Source organism: Ursus americanus, chromosome 27 (assembly GCF_024610735.1).
Source record: "Ursus americanus isolate L20-20 chromosome 27, mUrsAme1.1.p, whole genome shotgun sequence".
Taxonomy (NCBI): domain Eukaryota; kingdom Metazoa; phylum Chordata; class Mammalia; order Carnivora; family Ursidae; genus Ursus; species Ursus americanus.
This window is the reverse complement of record NC_142153.1, coordinates 25,226,591-25,240,897: the sequence shown is the minus strand read 5'-3', so window position 1 is coordinate 25,240,897 and position 14,307 is coordinate 25,226,591. Positions and strand designations below refer to the sequence as shown.

The window sequence follows — 14,307 nt, the reverse complement described above, 5'->3', positions numbered from 1 at the left end:
TAAGAGAAGAGAGTGGAATCATGGGCATAAATAAATCTTCAAAAAAATAAGCAACAGAAAATTATCAAGGTCAATCCCATACAAATTTTTTGTAAGAAAAGAGTAAGGAGTAGACTAATATTGTACAGACAATGAAAGCATGGCCACAAAACAGATCACAACCTATTCCAAAACAAACTAGATGACTTTAATTATACAAGATAGGAAATAACAAGAATGACAATTAGAAAAACCACCAACAGACAACAGAATTCAGGCAAGAATTAAAAGTGAAAGAAAAATTTCAGAAGCAAAGACCAAAGTAGAAGGAATGCAACAATAAACACATATAATCATTAAATAATACAGAAAGTAAAAATGAGCAAGGTTTTAAAAATAAAAATGATGAAAGACTTGAAAAAGATGTCAGAGAAAGTGGCAAATATTAAAGGTAGGCAAAGGAGACTGGCATAGGAGTTCCTGAAAAAGAAACCAAATCAAAGAAAAATCCCTGAATATTAAAAACTACAGTTCAAGAACTTTTTTCTAAATAACAAAAAAGGTTGAAGCTATATATTGAATACGTTCCTGAGAATATCAACCCAGAATGAAAAAGTACTAAACTTAAAAAAAAAAAAAAAAAATCCTTTGGACTTCCAAGAAGAAAGAAAAATAGGAGAGCTCATGACTCTTTTTTTCTTCCTTTCTTCCTTCCTTCCTACCTTCCTTCCTTTTTATTATGATATGTCAGTCACCATACAGTACATCATTAGTTTTTGATGTAGCGTTCCATGATTCATTGTTTGCATATAATACCCAGTAGAGCATATGACTTCAGAGGGAAAAAAATTATCTAAGTTATTGAAAGGAAAAAAAATAGTTATCTAAGTTCTTGACAGCAATGCTTTATGAAAAATAATGAAGTAACATATTTAAGATACTCAAGGAAGAAAATTATGAGATGAGAATTTTGTCTCCAGCAAAACTGAACTGACTTTTAAGTGTAAAAGGCACATACTGTTATCAACATGCTGTAACTTAGAATATATTATTCCCATGAGCCTATCTTGAGAGATCAACCAGAGATCAAGCTTCGGATAATCAAGATGACTAAAGAGCTGTTGACTTACATAGTGCTGGTGAGGTCTAGATAGAATACATACACATGGATGAGGATTAAGGGTGAGTATGTCATGGCTACAGGCTCTGACAAAGTAGATATAGTACAACCGTTTGAAAAAATGGTGGGGAGAGAAAAAATAAAGGGAGAATGGGAGAACAAATGCCTCCAAAATGTAATGTTTTCAGGAATCACAGGGGTAGCAGAATTGGTATTATTATTATGACTGCTGTATATATAACATGGCATAAAACCAATGAGTTTTTATGGGATATTATAATTCTAATGCCTTCTCTGTCTTTGAGAACTAGGTTCTTGGGTATGGAAATCACAAGAGGTAGATGCAATTATTACTAGGTTAAGCTGTACAGACTCTAATTTGATTTGAACTCATGGGGTATTTTACTTTTAATATGTATTTATGTTTACATATATTCATTCTGACCACTAAGCATCCCCTAATGACAAATTTGTGATACCTTTTCTCATGAAAGATATCAAGGCTTTTGGAGAAATGGCTGATTTTATGTCTGCAAAAACAAAAGAATGAGAGGATTATGGGACCTCTTGCCATACCAAATAGCCAGCAAGCCCTCAAAGACTATTAAGGTGATGTCAAGAGGACCTAGAAGCCAACTAGAAGAGGCTCCTACTGGACACAGTGAAAAACTTGAGCTTTAACAGGAATATTTGCAATGGATTAAAACCCCTCTAACATGAGTTCTTAATGCTATTGGAAAATGGAAGGAATAAAAAGAAACCAATTCATTACCTTGAAAATTCATTAACAAAAGGAAGCAATCAAGCACTGTCTCTCCTTTATAAACTGTACCACTTAGTAAACAAGCCCATGAGTAGTAGCTGAGGGCAAGTGTATCTTTATAAAAGTATTCCAACCAATAAGTGAAAAAGAAATGACAGAAGACCGTCCTCCTTTGTAACACTCCATGAATGAAAATAAATATTAAGCGTCAGTATTAGTGACCCCTAAGATAACAAAATGAAGAGACAACCTGGCATTATAGTCTTCCAATAGGCTTAAAAGAAGGCATTGAGTCAGAGTGTGATCCAATCAGTGGTTTCAGCCAATAATCAGCAGAAAATACAGAGGACAGAGAAACATGACGAATTGTACGATGAGCATGCAGTCACCAAAATCTACATGATGGAAAACTGTCTAGATCAAATAACTGGGGTTCTTCAAGAGATAAATTGGATAAATTGTAAGGGAGTGAAGGGGTAGAGGAGGAACACAGAGAGTTTTAAAAGATTTAAAGGCATATCCAAAAAAACTAAATGCCCAAGGGTAAGAAAAAATATTTAATGGAAATGTACAAATTAAACACAACTTAAGAGAAAACAGGTAAACTGGGAAATAGATCCAAAGAAATTGCTCAGAATGTATCATACTTTTTAAATCCACTCATCTATCAATGGACACTGACGCTGTTTCCATACCTTGACTAGTGTAAATAATGCTACAATGAACTTAGGGGTGCATATAGCTCTTCAAATTAGTATTTTTGTTTTCTTTGAATAAATACCCAGAAGTGGAATTGCTGGATCAAGTGGTAGTTCTTTTTTAATTTTTTGAGGAAACTCCGTACCATTTTCCACAGCAGCGGCATCAGTCTACATTTCCACCGACACCCTCCTGAATACTTGTTATTTCCTGTCTTTTTGGTACTAGCCCTTCTGACTGGTGTGGAGTGATATCTTACTGTGGTTTTAAGTTGCACTTCCCTGATTAGTGATGTTGCGCATCTTTTCATGTGTGTTTGGCCATCAGAATTAATCACAATAGGACAATAGAAAATAAAGAAGTGAAATAAATAATAAAATGAGGTAGTTCAATATATGTCCATTTCAAATTTCAGAACAAAGTGGTAGAATAATGGAAGGACAGAGATATTTAAAGAATATTTAAAAGATTACAGACTTTCCTCTACTTACAGTGGGGTCATGTCTCAATAAACCCTTAAGATGAAAATATTAATGAAAAATATATTTAATACACTTAACCTACCAAACATCATAGCTTAGCCTAGCCTAACTTAAACATCCTCAAAACACTTATATTAGCCTACAGTTGGACAATATCAAACACAAAGCCTATTTTATAACAAAGTGTTGAATATCTCATGTAATTTATTGAATTCTGCATTGAAAATGAAAAACAGAATGGTTGTACAGGTACAGAATGGTTGTCAGTGTGTCGATTATTTATCACTGTGATTATGTGGTTGATTAGAAGCTGTGACTTGTTGCCACTTCCCAACAGCATGAAAGAATTTTATACAGCATATTGTTAGCCCATGAAAAGATCTAAATTCAAAGTATGGTTTCTACTGAATGCATATTACTTTCATACCATTGTAAAGTAAAAAAATTGTTAAGTTGACCATCGTTAAGTCAGGGATGGTCTGTACTTCAAAGATAATCACCAAGAATTTTCCAGAATTGTGAAAGTACTATAATATACAAAGCAAATAAATATAAATTTATGCATAGACACTTCTTAGTCATGCTATGTACCAAAGACAAAATTATAAAAGCAACCAGATTATTTACAAAAGAGTATCACTTAGACTGACTATAGTCTTAATAGCAACAATGGAAACCAGACAAAAGTGGAATATCTACAATGTTCTAGAAAATAATTATAGATCCAGAATTAAAAATCCAGTGAAATTAAGTTCCAAAAATGAGGTGAAATAAAGATACTTTTAGGTAGATAGAAATTTAACTACCAAAAAACTCAGTAAAGTCAGATATAAAGGATATACTTCAGTAAGAATGAGACAATCCCAGAAAGCATGAAATATTTGGTAAGTAAACAAAAATAGTAAGCATATGGATAACCTTAAATACACATTAATTTAATAATAACAGTAACAATATGTAAGGTTAAAAACAAATATGAAAAAAATTCAAAATATAGCATCTCAGTAGTGTGTAAGATGTAAGTTAGGATCGATGGAGGAAAAAAGCATTCTAAAATCTTTGTATTATCCAGGAGAATGGTAAAATAGTCATCAACTTTATTTTTTTCTATGAAAATCTTTATTTTTTTATGTTATGTTAGTTACCATACAGTACTCCATTAGTGTTTGATGTAGTGTTCCATGCTTCATTGCGTCATTAACTTTAGATCACAAACTGTGTGTAAACAATTTCGAAGGTAACCACTAAAAGAATAGAGATAGGCCTATATCTACCAGATCTGCGAAGAGAAATCAACGGAATGCAGAATCAAATGGAAAGCTAAAGGTGAAAACCGCTTTGAGCAGAAAGAGTTTAGAATTTGTAAATCAACAAGTCTCTTGAGTTTTCCCATGGGAGCTTAGGATAGTATCGGATCATTCAGAAAAAGAAAGTGGCCACCTTTTTGATAGGCTAAGATGAAAATTAAGAAATAATTCTTTATGCTTTTCCACTTGAACATTGGCTACAGTCCCTAGTTATTGCAATGTTTTAGATTAATTTGAAAATCTGCACCCAATGTGAAAGCTCCAGGGGGAGGTGCAGGAGAGAAAAGAGGCTTTATTCAGATGGCGACATCTTCCTCTACAGTCTTCCCAGAAAAGCAGCTGACCCTCCCCCCCCCCCCCCCCAGTACCCAGCGCCCCTTTGCTACCTGAGCAATGCCGCTGTGAGAACCTGGTGGCTGCTGAGGACAGTGTCTTGTTCTGGGGAACAGGCTCTGCTCGTGTGGCTCAGCTCTGGCATTCACTTCAGATACGGCAGGGAGACTGTTTAGACCTTGTAATGCTGAGAAAAGATATCTTGTGATTGGAATTCCATGAAGATGATGCCAGAAAAGCTTTCCTTCCTTTGGTTCATAGCACCGGCTGTCACAATCAATCTGCTATTCCAATGGGAAACTTTCACTATTTTCTTCCAATCCATTAAGCGGATTCTTTTGTAGCTTTTTTTTTTTTTAACTTCAATCAAATGAGCTGCTGTTTTCTTCATACTACACTGTAATTTTGGTAGACAATTTGTTTTTAACTCCTGGACCAGTGGGTTTTACGAAGGGGTTCTTACTTCTTGAGTTCTAGAAAGCAACCATAAAACCTTACAAATCTTTCACTCTTTCTGACCCGTGGGATGCTCCAGCTGACAGTAACTCTAGACGCCTTCTAGAAGTATAAGTAATTCAGAAGAAATCACTTGTGTCTGCAGCTTATTAGTTACAAAACACCAACCATCCCCAGATTATAGTGTATGGATAAGTTTGTTAGCGAGGTGTTTAGAACTCCACAGAAAGACTGTCTTAGCTGGCACTTGCTTCCTGGTCTGACCCTTATATAGCTATTACTGAGTTACTATACATTTGAAATAAAGACAAAATAACGCTATAGATTATCCATTTTTCTCAAACATCTTTAATACAGACACAGTCCTCAGTGCCCCAGACAACTAACCTAGTCTTAGACTCTGCCCCCTCCATTTTTCTTGCCAGGTCATTTGGACTTGTCCTAACCTGACCACTGGCCCAAGAGTAGGGTGTGGGAATGGTAGGACCTGCTCCAAAGGAGGCGGACACTGTCTGAAGTGGGGAGGAGGTCTGTGGTCTCCACCCAAGGAAGGGGAGCTTATCTCTGGAGTTCTGCCCCACCATTTAAAAGGGGTGGGAAAAAGAGGAGGATGAGGGCAAGGGGAGCCCCATTGGCCTGCTGGGCAGCCAGCCAGTGGGCAGACAAAGGGAGCTGCAGTGGGCCAGGGCCCTCACTTCCTGGATCAGGAAGGAGTAAAGTCGATTCCCACAGGACAACTCCTAGAACTCCAAGGATCTAAGATTGGGAGGAACCTAACTTTTCAATCAGTCCAATCACTCTTCCTTCCCTGTCTAGGGTTCAAACTTGTATTCAGTTTTAACTTAAACACTTCCTATGTCAGGGGGACTCCTATTTGTGGCACCACTGGGGTGACATGGCTTACGGAGATTAAGACCTGGGAGGCGGGAATGGTTAAGAAATGGAGTTAGGCCATGACAGGGATGAGAAAAGGAGAGGGCAGAGGAAACAGACATGTAGAAGAATCAGGACTTCTACAGCCATATAATGGGAAAGCACTTCAGACTTGGGGTGTCCCTGGTCCTTGGGTGACAATGGGCAGGCTGTGGACAATGAGGCTGATGTTGGCTAGGGAGAGGTATGGGCCTCAGGATCCTAGGCCTACATTATAGATTTCAGGACACCTTCATGGTATTTTCTAGGCTAGATGGTAGGTACCTCAGAGTCTCTCCATCCCCTCCATAGATCAAATGAGGCTCACGTGGCAACTGAATTGTGCTGGGGCCAAGAGTGCCAAGGAACAGTGTGGCTGTGATGGGTGGTGCCAGGTTCAGCTCTGCCAGGACATCCCCCTCCAGAACTGGCTATCTGAGGCTAACAGAAAGTGCCCACAGGGACCCTAGTGCCTCAGGCCTGGGAAGAGAAGTGTCAGGGCTATTGATCCAGAGCCTCTAAGAACTCCCATTACTGGGCCAATGATGGTCCATGGCAAACCTCCAGTCAACTTAGCTTTGAGACCCCCACCTTCCAGCTCTGTCAACTACAGAGTTGCTTCCTTGAAAACGAGCTCCAGGACTTCTGAGAAAGCTCCAAGTGGGTGGGGGAGGCAAAGAAAAAAATGAGTCTTCTGCTTCCAGTGAGTCCCAGAAAAGTAGTGACGGGTCTGTCAGATATGCCCCCAACTCTGATTCCAAGACTAAGGTCTGAACATCTAGTTTGGGCCTCTCTCCTTTTCTCTGCGTATGTGTTTTTTCATGCAGTCAGGGCATTAACATACATTTGTTTAGTTATTTTCACTCAATTTGACAATACTTCGGAAATCCAAGATAGTGGCGAGAGGCTCCATGTCAGCTCAGATTACTATTCCTTGCTCTTTTTCTTTTTGAGGCTTAAGCTAGTGAAAGAAGGTCACAGTGTGAGCATCTGTCATAGTGTTCTCAGTCCTGCATCCTAGCTTTATACCAGCATTTGTCAGAGAAGAAGGCAAATCCTCTGTGCCCAGTGCACTGAAATGCACTGTACAGATAAAATGGGGAGGAGGGTTATTGGAGCTGCAAGAAAAGCTTGGTTCTCCTCTCATTTTCTCCCTTCCATTGGAAGAAAAGTAAGGCTTGTATCAAGAAGATCAGAACAATCTGGAGAGGGGGAAATTGGATGCATGGACATTTTTGGTCCTCCCACCTTACTGGTAGCCTTAAGCACTTGCTTTATCCAGTGATGCAACCTGCAAGGACATGTCCAGCCAAAACTGCAAAGCCAGCATTGTTTTCCAGTCCCCTCTTCATGTCCCTTTGTGACCCTCCTCCTGCCACCATGCCTGGGCAGCCCTGTAGAGCGCTCTGGGGTCTAAAGCTGCCACCCTACTTAAGTCTGCCCATAAAGAAATCCCCAGATTTCTACTCCCAGTTTAGAACTGGCATTCCTTGACAATGATCTGAGCAAGGTTGAAAAGCCAACTGTCTTTTAAGATATTGCTAACACAGATTAAAGGGACTAATCTTATAAAAGAAGTGGCTACTGTTAAGTCACTTGCCAAGGTCACCCACTTCTAAGTGGCAGGAGGGAGAATCAAATTCTAACCATCTGATTCCAAAACCTTTTTTTCCAAATAAATTTCCAGAAGGCTGGAAATCTAAGGGAAATTTTTCCTTAAAGATGGAAAGGCTCTTTATGTATCAGTTACTCTGTGTTCATAGTGCTTTGCCTCCTGTTCCCCCTCCGGGGAAAAAAATGCATGGGATTCTTATCGCAGCCACATAGGACTCCCGCACCCCCGGGTAAATCCTCTAGAACAGAGGCCTTCCTGGAGGAGGGAACATGGCTTGGCACAAGATAAGCACATTCACAAATCACAAATGTGCCCGCCCTGAGTGGTTGCTACAGCAAGGATGGTATGCTATTTCCTTTCTGGAGTACTTACTTGCCAGCAGGTAACAATTAAGCCATAATAACTAACAACAGCTTCTAAAGAAAAGGGGGAAAGGGGAGGACTTAAATCAATTCAGCACATTTAGTTGTTACACCATGTGAGTGTTCTCAAACCAAAATGCTAATTTTGAGATTATTTAGAATTAACCAATAATATAATGCTACTTTCTCCCAACAAGATAAATTGTCCCTTGGGGATAAAAATAGCGAATGAGTTCAGCACAATGGCAGCATACTTCTCATGAAATGGAGGAGATTCTCAAAGTCAAGAGTAGAGACAATAACAAAAAAGCCATAGATAAGTTAAAATGATGTAAAGAATCAAATATGTCATCTAATTGAATTATCTTAATACAGTAAAACTAAGCTGTGGGGATTTGGTGAGGAAAGCGGGGATTAGAATTTTCGGGTTGCAAATGGAACTCTACAGCCTGCTAAGAAATACGTCACATTATTTACTGCTTTCAAATTTAATAAGCCTTCAGCTACCCATGATATTCAGAGACAGGAATGTGGTACTCCTCTGAATTCCCGGGTTAACATGGTTAACCAGAAACCTTTTTTGAGTCCAATCTTTCTTTCTGAAAATCTTTCAAAAATGTTTGGTTTTTTTGTCCTAATAAGTGCAACGTACTCAGTAGAGAATCTTTATTCCAGTACCTCAGAATCACTGACCAGTTAGGTTTGTGGAAAGTCTAAGAGACAGGGCTGAATTTGTAACAACCCTGGAAAACAGTCTTTTGCTCTTTCAAGTGTCTAACAGGAATTCACGGGGTTGTAAGTAAACTCTTCCAAGTGAAAGAGTGTGAAGTAAAGCCAAAGGATCTATTTGAAGTTTCAGGGAGTTCTATCTCAGTAAATAAAGTCGCTTCCAGTTTCCCAGTTTGACCAAACTTATACTAAGCACCTGTTTGACATGGAGGTTTCAAAAAATAGATATAATCCTTGCATCTGGGGAGCTCATTGACTAGGATAAAGAAAGAGATATAATTGAGTCTAACATACAGAAGTGTATTTACACTACCGCGAAGATAAGAATTAAGTTGGCTGAGGGATGCAGAGGAAGGAAGAGGAGAATGGTAGGGAAGATGACGCTTGAATTAGCCTCCAAAAGTGTGTATGGGATTTCTGGATAGTGGGAAGGTGGTGAAGAGGCCATTCAGGAAGGAAACCGTACTGATAAAGACATAAAGATGTAACTATATGGCATTTATACAAAGCAGTAATTTATTCATCTGTATAGACTAGTGCACATGGTTTGAGATGCGGAGAGGATAGCTATGATGCCAGAAATGGAGACTGGAGCAAGTCAGTGAAAAGCAGGGAGTTTCGTTCTAACACAGTTTGCCTTAATTTAGAAAACACTGGAAAGTCACGAGAAGTTGTTAAGCAGGGGAAAGGTGTGATGGAATTTGTGTTTGGGGAATGTCATTCTGATGGGAGTGTAGTGGATGGCTTGGTGGGGCAAGACTGGAGGCAAAAAGACCTAAGAGCTTATTGCAGGAGACAGTGAAAGGTTATGAGGATCTGGGCTAGGGTGATGACAGTGAGAATGGAAAGTAGGGGAGAGATTAGGGAGTCTTTCCCAAGTAGAATCAGTAGAACCTGTTGATTGCCTTAGATTATAGAGATTATAGGCGGATAGGATAGTTTGCTTCCATAAAACAGGGATAGTAGAAGGATAAAGAGCCTTAGAAGCATGGACATAGATTTGAATACACACTAAGAAAATCCAAGGAGCTTGTAGGATGTCCGAATGAAAATCTCTAAGGGCCATTTGGATGGACCCTTGCATTACTGAATCCCAGCAAGAGCACCTTAATCTATGCAGCTTCATGACTGGCTAACACTCAATAATACAAATATTTGACATTTCACCTGTAGTCTGTGAATAAACCCAGAAAGGCCACATAAGCCATTTGTCACACTCAATGAGAAGTCTGTGTGCTGTGTTGTGTTTATAATTCAGGCCTCGGTTTTTCCACTATCTCGTGGCTCTACTGAACCTCTAAGGTGGCCACAAAAGAACCCCATAAAACAACTACCATTGCTATTCCCATGGGCTTCCTAGTGGGTGCTCAGATTTGTTTATTCTTCAACAGAGTATCCTTTCTGATTCAAATACAGTAGATAAGTGATCTTATTCTTTTTAGTGGATGCCCTCTTTCTCTCCTCTACTCTCATGTGCTGACCATGTACAGTTCCTCAGGCAAGTCTTCAAAGCCTCCAGCAGCACAACCTTCAACCATATTCCTTTCTATGATACATGCTGGAGTTCAGGAAGATTCCATGTGCCATGCAAATCATCCTCCGTATGAGCTAAGAGTTCAATTCCGAGTCTATACCAGGCTTCCACTGTCACTACCAATGACCACATAACTGTACTGGTTGGTTGTTAGCTCAAGCAAAACAGCCATTTTCTTATCTGAGCACACAAAGAGTTTATCACAAATATTTAAGCACCATGTAGAGTTAATTTTCCCATATAAAATTGGAAGCTTAGATTCATGATTGCCTTGATTGTACTGTTAAACCACTTTGATCTGACGTATTATAAGCAATGTGATTCCCTCAAAGATTCTGCCAAAGTAGCCACCAGGGTAGATCACATAAAAAAAAAAAAAATCAATCCAATATGGAACGAGATTTGCTGGGAGATTAAATACAAATGAGGCCAAAGATGGAAGGTAGAGATTGAGTCATTTCTTTTCTTCTCATGATTCTAGTGCAGCGGATTTCAACCCCAGTTGTGGATTGGAGCCACATGAGGGGATAATTTTTTCCCCCACAAAAGCACTGTGCCTGGGCCATAGGCCCAAAGTTTCAGTACAGCCCTCCATGTATACTTTTAAATGAGTCATTCTTCTAGTGTCTTTTATTCACAACACATAAAAACTAATGAACTTTCAGAAGAAACAGAAAATAACCATCAATGTGCATTCATTTAGCCAAAGTATGCACACCCAGAGTACACCAGGACCGGAGGGGGTGGAATAAGGCCTGTATAAGGTGTGCGCTCAGAGTATCCACCAGCCTGTTTCTGAGAGACAACTCATACTCCCCAAGATTTCCCTGAGTGTATCTGCATTTGTGATCAGCCTTAGCTCATGTGATTTAAACACACATTAGCCCATCCTCCCCTCTCCCCCAAAAATAAATATTACCAGATCTGCTCAAAGACACCAGTCAGCCTAGAAAAAGGGAGGTGGGAGGTATACGTCCCCAGTCCTGAGCTAAGGGATTAGAGAGTCACCATAGTAGGTTAGGGGGGGTGCAACAATGCCAGGATTAACAGTAACAAAGAGGACTCTATTTGGTCACCAGGTGCCCATCTCTTTCCTCACTCAAAATGATGACCTTGCTGGCAAGCCCTCATAGCTGAGTACTAGGACTCCTAGGCCATTACCAGTGAGCACAGCTGGGGTCCAGAAGGAAAGGGAAGCAACTCTTGGATCTCAGCTCAGATCATCCCAGATCCTGCCCTGACTGCCACTAGTCTGCCTCCAGTCCAACTCCACTTCCAATTTCTGCCAATTGGCAATCTGAACTCAGCCCCCCAGTTACTGAGAACCATGCCACCAGCAGCCCTGCAGAAGGGCATCCCGCATCCTGGCAGGACGAGGCCAAGTCAAGCAGACGTGAGCAGCCAAGATTTAAAGGCCAGGCTCAGAGAGAGAGAGTCGTATGCCACCCTGTCATCGTCACAGCTCCAGCTACTGAGGGCCTGCCCCATGACATCCTCAGGCTAGGTGCTTTATGTCCGTTTACTCATGCAAATATGGAAAGCAGGACTTAGTTCCAATATACAAGGCCACATCCACTGTGGAAGAGGCTGTTTCTGTGAAGTCTCAGGTACCCTCAAGCCCATAAGGGAGCTTTGGAATGGGAGTAGCCATCTTTTCATTACGCTTCTTGGACTCCCTTGACAATACTGTTAGATTCTGGGTGGTGGGGATGGGTATGGTTGCAGATATTACCTACAAGTCTGGTGACAGGTTGTAAGTGGGATGACCTACAGGTCCTTGGAATTTAGTATGGGCCAGCCAGGGGCTCGAAGGGGAGGGAATGAAGCCATGTGGAGCCGAAAGGACCTTAGAGATCATCTGGCCCAATCGTACATTTCAGATCAGAGCAATTAGAGTCTTACAGAGCTTAGGTGGTTGTCCAGAATTACTCAAAATGTTGATGGCAGAGATAGGGTGAGAGCCCTAGGGCTCTAACCTGTCACCCCGTGCTTCCTCTGGTGGATGCAGCCCATGAGGTTTCCAAAGAAATCAGCCAGGTCCTCCGCAAGAGAAAACTAGGGATTTGAAGAGAGGTTCCAGTGATGCATGCAGACAAACCATAAAGGCCACAGGAAACAAGTGCTCAAGTGGGGCCGTGACAGGAACAAATAGAAAGGACAATGGCGTCAGAGGTGGCGTAAGGCCGCGTGTAATTAAGTGATAAATGCATGCCCTCAGCAATTAGTGCTTTGGAAATTGAAAAGACATCACTGGCATAGGTGCGCGGAAAGGAAGTTATTGGTTAAATTTTATCCTTCAGCTTAAAAGGCAGGAACATGTCAGGTTCGGGAGGAGGATTAGGTTATGCCCTTAGGTGATACTCGGACATGCTAACCAGGCAACGGAATGGGACTTCATAAAAAGAAATGGCAATGGTGGGTCATGCATTTCAGTGCCTTGTGCATACATAATTGCATGTGGAGGCCTGATTTTTCTATCCAAGCTGATTGACATGAAAGCATGTTGGGTTTGCCTTAGTGATGATTATTAAATTCCAGTTAGGTGGGATTTTGTATGCATAGGAAGTTACGGCAGCAACATATTCTTGTTTATCCATCACTATTTATTCATTCTTAGTTATCTCTATATTTTTATATACAGCCAAAAATAACATTATGCCTACAGCAAAATTTTCTCTTTGGTTGGAAGAGTTCATTCTTAACACTTACCACCTCAACAAGGCCAACTGATTGTACTCTTAAAGACTCACAGTCTTGTCCCTTCCTCCAGTATCTGGCTACTGCCCTAAGCCAAACTCTCTTAAGCTCCAGACTTCTATGGCAATAACCTCCTAACTGGTCTTTTTTCCTCCAGAAAAACGGTAAGAAAAGAACACAAATTCCTTAAGGTCGGTAGATTGTACAGAGTCCATACGTCTCAAGTGCAAAGCCGGTGTTACATGTTCAAGGTCATAGGAAAATTTCTGTTCTGGTCTGGTAGAATTTTCAGAAATTGGTATTCCTCATGGGGATATTTCAAGTCTGTTGTTTAGAAGCCTGGTAATTTTACCTGGCATTCTTTTTATTCAGTTCCAATCAACCAGTTAGTGCAACCACAAATTTTCGTAAACTTACTCTCTTTCCCACTTTTCATTAGATAGCTTACATGTTATACACAGAACCCAACTTGCAGTTAACCTGAAAACCCAAGAAAACCAAGGAAGAACCATCAGGAAAAATACTGCTCTTTCAGACTTAATTGTCCCCCCCCTTAGCCAAGATCTATTTATTGCCATTTCCAGAATTACTCTTATAAGTATCTGGTTATCATAACCACAAAAGACAGCTTATTAGTTTCAACTGCCGGGTAAAAGCACACAGCATTTTCAAGATTTCTGGTTTCACCCTTTTAACCCAAAGAATAACTATAAATAGATGATGAAGTCTGGGATTTCCACAGCTAAGTGCTGCTATAAATAGTTTTAAACATTTTCCCACTTCATGCTTTCTAAAAGAACATTCTCCACTTCCTTTCTTGGATAACCTCTGGGAATAAAGCACAATTGCATTCAGAATTTAACTGAGGGAGTTTAACGAAACTCCTAGTGAACCTATTAGCAACTCAAAACTTTCCTCAGATACTGAAAAATCTGAAAATAAGAGGATTTTACAATTTATTTACGTAGATATTTCTGAGAAATGTAATTTTTAAAGGATGTTTTTAATATCTTTATTCTCTTCATTACTAGAAATTTTCTTTGAAAAAAAAAAAAAAAACAAAAAACAAAAGTAAGCCAAAACCTGGATCACTTACTTCCAGTTGTTATTTAACATAAATGAAATTTGTTCTAATTTTCTTGAGAACTTTGCTAGATTGGAAACTGTGGTGGATATGAAGTGAAATAAATATATTTCTTTCAACTCTCCTCACACATTAAAATCCAGAAAAAAAAGATAAGAATTCACTTCAGTGGTCAGTTATCCAGACTGTCTTCTGCCTTCAAGAATTTCACAAACCACCCTGTAGAATGGACACA

The 14,307-nt window shown here is 39.8% G+C and overlaps 1 long non-coding RNA gene across 5 annotated transcripts in view; it reads right to left on the bottom strand.

The window, feature by feature from the left end:
- Window positions 1-14,307, bottom strand: part of LOC123800897 (uncharacterized) — a 199,510-nt gene that overhangs the window by 128,802 nt on the left and 56,401 nt on the right. Inside the window, exon 3 of one of the 5 annotated variants that reach the window (XR_015721990.1) lies at window positions 4,737-4,870. The exons of the other annotated variants lie outside the window; for them this stretch is intronic. This is a non-coding gene — a long non-coding RNA (uncharacterized LOC123800897). The remainder of the gene's footprint in view (window positions 1-4,736; window positions 4,871-14,307) is intronic. 5 annotated transcript variants of the gene reach the window in all.